Source organism: Nerophis ophidion, linkage group LG12 (assembly GCF_033978795.1).
Source record: "Nerophis ophidion isolate RoL-2023_Sa linkage group LG12, RoL_Noph_v1.0, whole genome shotgun sequence".
Taxonomy (NCBI): domain Eukaryota; kingdom Metazoa; phylum Chordata; class Actinopteri; order Syngnathiformes; family Syngnathidae; genus Nerophis; species Nerophis ophidion.
Window position 1 is genome coordinate 11,632,989 of NC_084622.1, and position 5,792 is coordinate 11,638,780.

Consider the following 5,792-nt stretch of genomic DNA (forward strand, 5'->3'; position numbering starts at 1 on the left):
ATTAAATAGCATCCTACTAAGGTTCAAAGATAGTCCGTCTTCTTCTTCTTCTACTTCCATTGGGGTTACACGATGGACATACACACAGTCCACTGGGGGAAAAAAACCTTTGAAAAAATATATTATTATAAAGGTTATTCTTATTTCAACAAAAATCCCAAGGCAACAAAACACAAGTATTAGTGTTCTTATTTTTATCATTAATATATGTATTATCAGTAGTAAAGTAGTATAATATCAGTATCCAATATATGCAACTATATAAATAAGGACTAGCACACACTATACTACCAAAAATACTGTACACGTAAGGTAATATTATTAATACTATTATAGTAATATTGCAACTGAAGAGTGTTTTTGAGATAAGTACGGTCTCATGACTGATTGTTAGGCCAAACAAAACATTTGGTCTTACACGCTAACATTAGCTCAGTGCTAAAAATGGACATAACTTTGTTTTCCAACAATAGATTAAAAGAAAATGAGTGTTGAAAGGCATTGCTGAGAAGAAGAAGAAGGAGAAGGAAAGGTAGGAAGAGAACAAAGTGAAGGAGAAGAAGAAGGAGAAGCAGGAAGAAGATGAGGTGAAGAAGAAGGAGAATAAGAAGAAAGAAAAGTAGGAAGAGGAGGAGGTGAAGAAGAAGAAGGAAAAGAAAAAGAAGAAGAAGATGGAGAGGTAGGAAGAGGAAGAGGTGAATGAGAAGAAGAAGTAAAAGTAGGAAGAGGAGGTGAAGAAGAAGAAAGACAAGTAGGAAGAGGAGGAGGTGGAGGAGAAGACAAAGGAGAAGTAGGAAGAGGAGGAGGAGGAGGAGAAGAAGAGGGAGAAGTAGAAAGAGGACGAGGTGAATGAGAAGAAGGATAAGAAGGAGAAGTAGGAGGAAGAGGAGGTGAAGAAGGAGAAGGAGAAGTAGGAAGAAGGAAGGGAAGGAGAAGTAGGAAAAAGGAGAAGGAGAATTAGGAAAAAGAAGAAGAAGAAGTAGGAAGAAGAGGAAAAAGAAGAAGGAGAAAGTCGGAAGAGGAGGAGGTGGAGGAGAAGGAGAAGGACGGGAAGAAAGAGAATTAGGAAGAAGGAGGAGGAGAAGAAGAAGAAGAAGGAAGGAGGAGGTGGAGAAGTAGGAAGAGGAGGAGGTGAATGAGAAGAAGAAGATGAAGGAGAAGTAGGAAGAGGAAGAGGTGAAGAAGAAGAAGGAGAAGAAGAAGGAGAGGTGAAGAAGAAGAAGGAGAAGTAGGAAGAAGAAGAAAAAGAAGAAAGAGAAAGTAGGAAAAGGAGGAGGTGGAGGAGAAGGAGGAGAAGGAGAAGTATAAGAAAAAGGAGAAAGAGAATTAGAAGAATGAGAAGAAGAAGAAGGAGCAGTAGGAAGAGGAGGAGGTGAAGAAGAAGAAGGAGGAGAAGTAGGAGGAAGAGGAGGTGAAGAAGGAGAAGGAGAAGTAGGAAGAAGGAAGGGAAGGAGAAGTAGTAAAAAGGAGAAGGAGAATTAGGAAAAAGAAGAAGGAGAAAGTTGGAAGAGGAGGAGGTGGAGGAGAAGAAGAAGGACGGGAAGAAAGAGAAGTAGGAAGGAGGAGGAGGAGGAGAAGAAGGAAGGAGGAGGTGGAGGAGAAGGAGAAGTAGGAAGAGGAGGAGGTGAATGAGAAGAAGAAGAAGAAGAAAAAGAAGGAGGAGAAGTAGGAAGAGGTGAAGAAGAAGAAGGAGAAGAAGAAGGTGAGGTGAAGAAGAAGAAGGAGAAGTAGGAAGAAGGAAGTGAAGGAGAAGTAGGAAAAAGGAGAAGGAGAATTGGGAAAAAGAAGAAGAAGGAAAAGTAGGAAGAAGAAGAAGAAGGAGAAAGTAGGAAGAGGAGGAGGTGGAGGAGAAGAAGGAGAAGTAGGAAGAAGGAGGAGAAGGAGAAGTAGGAAGAGGAGGAGGTGAAGGAGAATAAGAAGAAGTAAGAAGAAGAAGAAGGAGAAGTAGGAAGAAGGAGGAGAAGAAGAAGTAGGAAGAAGGAGGTGGAGGAGAAGGAGAAGTAGGAAGAGGAGGAAGTGAAGGAGAAGAAGAAGAAGAAGAAGTAGGAAGAAGGAGGAGGAGAAGAAGTAGGATGCTTACACCGTGGAGGAGGGTGAAGAAAAAAAAATCTCAGCCCGGCTGCCTTGCCTCGTTGAGAAACGTGGCTTCCCTCGGAGACACTGGCGGTCACCACACCCGTGGCCACACCCCTCCGATTTTCAGGTACGACCATATAATCTCACTAAAACACTAGTAACACAATAAGCCATGAATTGATTAACGTGGACCCCGACTTAAACAAGTTGAAAAACTTATTCGGGTGTTACCATTTAGTGGTCAATTGTACGGAATATGTACTGTACTGTGCAATCTACTAATAAAAGTATCAATCAATCAATCAATCAAAGCAGATAAGGGATTTTCTAGAATTATCCTAGTAAATGTGTCAAATAACATCTGGATCGCTCCCATTGCCCTCGTCTTCTTTTTTCTTTCTTTTTTTCCCCCCTAGTCCTTCACTCTCACTTTCCTCATCCACGGTTGGATTGGACCACACACACAAAGTACATTGTATTATGCAGCGATTATTTTGAAAGACAGCCATGACATTATCCATCCATCCATTTTCTACCGCTTATTCCCTTTTGGGGTCGCGGGGGGCGCTGGCACCTATCTCAGCTACAATCGGGCGGAAGGCGGGGTACACCCTGGACAAGTCGCCACCTCATCGCAGGGCCAACACAGATAGACAGACAACATTCACACTCACATTCACACACTAGGGCCAATTTATTGTTGCCAATCAACCTATCCCCAGGTGCATGTTTTTGGAAGTGGGAGGAAACCGGAGTACCCGGAGGGAACCCACGCATTCATGGGGCGAACATGCAAACTCCACACAGAAAGATCCTGAACCTGGGATTGAACCCAGGACTGCAGGACCTTCGTATTGTGAGGCAGACGCACTAACCCCTCTGCCACCGTGAAAGATTGTGTTTCGAAGAGGGTCCCTTGCGAAGGGCAGAGATGGGCATCGCCACCACCCGTCGACTGGTGCTAAAGAAAGGTGCGGGGCCGACGTTCAGGTTGTACAGGTAGACCATATAATCTCACTAAAACACTAGTAACACAATAAACAGATAAGAGATTTTCCAGAATTATCCTAGTAAATTTGTCTAATAACATCTGAATTGCTCCCACTGTATAGTCTTTTTTTTTCTTTCTAGTCCTTCACTCTCTCTTTCCTCATCCACGAATCTTTCATCCTCGCTCAAATTAATGGGGAAATCGTCGCTTTCTCGGTCCGAATCGCTCTCGCTGCTGGTGGCCATGATTGCAAACAACGTTCAGATGCGAGGAGCTCCACAACCCGTGATGTCACGCACACATCGTCTGGTATTTCTAGTACAAACAAGGCTTTTTTATTAGCGACCAAAAGTTGCGAACTTTATCGTGGATGTTCTCTACTAAATCCTTTCAGCAAAAATATGGCAATATCGCAAAATGATCAAGTATGACACATAGAATGGACCTGCTATCCCTGTTTGAATAAGAAAATCTCATTTCAGTAGGCCTTTAGAGCAGGAGTAGGGAACCTATGGCTCTAGAGCCAGATGTGGCTCTTTTGATGACTGCATCTGGCTCTCGGATAAATCTGAGCTGACATTCCTTAACACGATAAGTAATGAATGATTCCACTTGTAATCACAGTGTTAAAAATAATGTTCAAAATATAAAACATTCTCATGTTTTTTCATGTTCAAGAAGTTGCGTTAATGGTAAGTAGTAATTTATTTATTATTGGTTAGTGTGGAGCTTGGGGATTCTTCAGACAACCAAGCACCGACATGAGAGCCCTTTTCCAGGGTTACGTTATGGTTTTATTTTTCAATAAGTCTCTCAGTTGCTTTCCTGCAATTGTATTTTTCTCTCTCGCTCGCGCTCTGGCTCCAGCCTCCACCCCGTCTCTCCTCCTGGCTGCTGCTTATAACAGAGCGACAGGTGATTAGATAACAAGGCCCAGGTGGGCCTTCTACGCACCTGTCGCTGATTTTGAGGCCGGTCCTGGGACACCCAAGTTTGCTGCAGGCCCACAGGCCACTCCCCCACCACAGTTAGCTTCAGAATAACAATGTTATTACAAAGAATAAGAGACATATTATACTCTAGAAATGTTGGTCTTACTTAAAAATGCATGTGTTTAGTTGTGTTCAGTGTTATAAAAATATTATATGGCTCTTACGGATATACATTTTTAAATACTTGGCTTTCATGGCTCTCTCAGCCAAAAAGGTTCCCGACGCCTGCCTTAGAGTGACATGTTACCAAATAAACTGCTGGTCCTGTAACGTTTCAAGAACAAAAACTATTGAAGAGCAACACTCCACTATAGTCCTGATGCAGACAAGGAAAGCTCCATTTCTCCTCTCCTCTCTCTCCAGCTTTCTCTTTCCTACGCGATGCACTATCACTTACCTCGTTAGCATGTAACCAGAACCCCCTCCAATAGTCAACCATCTGTGACCTTCTCATAACATCTTGGCCACAGCTCTGTGGTCAGATCAAGTCACTAATTAATGGCATTGAGGTGTACGGTAGGCGTAGTATTAACCGACCCCAGATCAGGGGGGGTAACCAGAGTCCTGTCTGGAACCATGCGCAATGCCTCTGAGTCGGTCCAAAGAAACCAGGAACTACCTGAGTAATGAGAAACCTGTCACTGGCGGCAGGACGAAGGGGTTATTCCGTTAGGACGGTCTGAGAGAATGACGTGGACACTGGAGTTTTCCTGCGAGTTCCGGAAAACGTTTTTTGAAAGATGCTCTTCTGGGATGAAGACAGCTTCACTTACCATTTTCTAAAAAATCTATTCCCCTTTGCAAGGATTACCTGCCCAATGTAGGGCCATGGACTAGAAACCTGGTTTTGACCGGATATTCCACCATGCATGGATTGCCTTGCTCATCCCTTGCCCACTGTTTTGGTAGCCCGTCTGAAGCTAACGTCGATGCAGATACTTCTGAAGACCCCGACCGTTCCCCAAATCATCACCATGGACCTTCGGTAGCTGTAACAGTCCAGCCCGAGGCCCCTTCAAGCAACCCCAAGCGTCACTCCACCAGAGGAAGCAATGGTACAGAGTCTATCTGCAAGGACAAAGATGATAATCCGTGCTCTGAGTCTCCTCCGTCTCGCTTGTCCCTGAGCTCAGATGAGGATTTTGGTCCTGAGCCGGAGCTCAAATACCCTCAAATCCCCAGGCCCTCCATTATTATGAGACACTTCAAGGTAAACCTACTATACCTGGGATTGTATCTGATTAGACAAGTCAATCAGGTCGGAATAAACGGGACAAGAGAAGGACCACAAACCTGTAGAGAGGTAGCAGGATGTAAACAGAGGTAGCAATATTTTATTTTTAACATGCTAAACAAAGTCACTTTCCGGAACATCGTTAGTACGTGTGTTTACCTTTTTTTTTAATTGAAAAAGAAAATGATGAAGGATGTATACTAATTAGGGCTGTCTTCGGCGAAGGATATTCACAGTCAAATCTGATTCGTTAATGGTCAATCGTCGTTAATCGGTCATCGTTACTTGGCCAAATGTTGTTAATTGGCCAATTCGTTAATTGGTCATCGTCAAAGACTATTCAGGTGTTCCAAAGAAATAAACAAATCTGCGGTTCCCTCCAAGGTTTCTCATTGTCATCCCATTGGGTTGACTTTTTCCTTGCCCTGATGTGGGATCTGAGCCCAGGATGTCGTTGTGGCTTGTGCAGCGCTTTGAGACACTCGTGATTTAGGGCTAT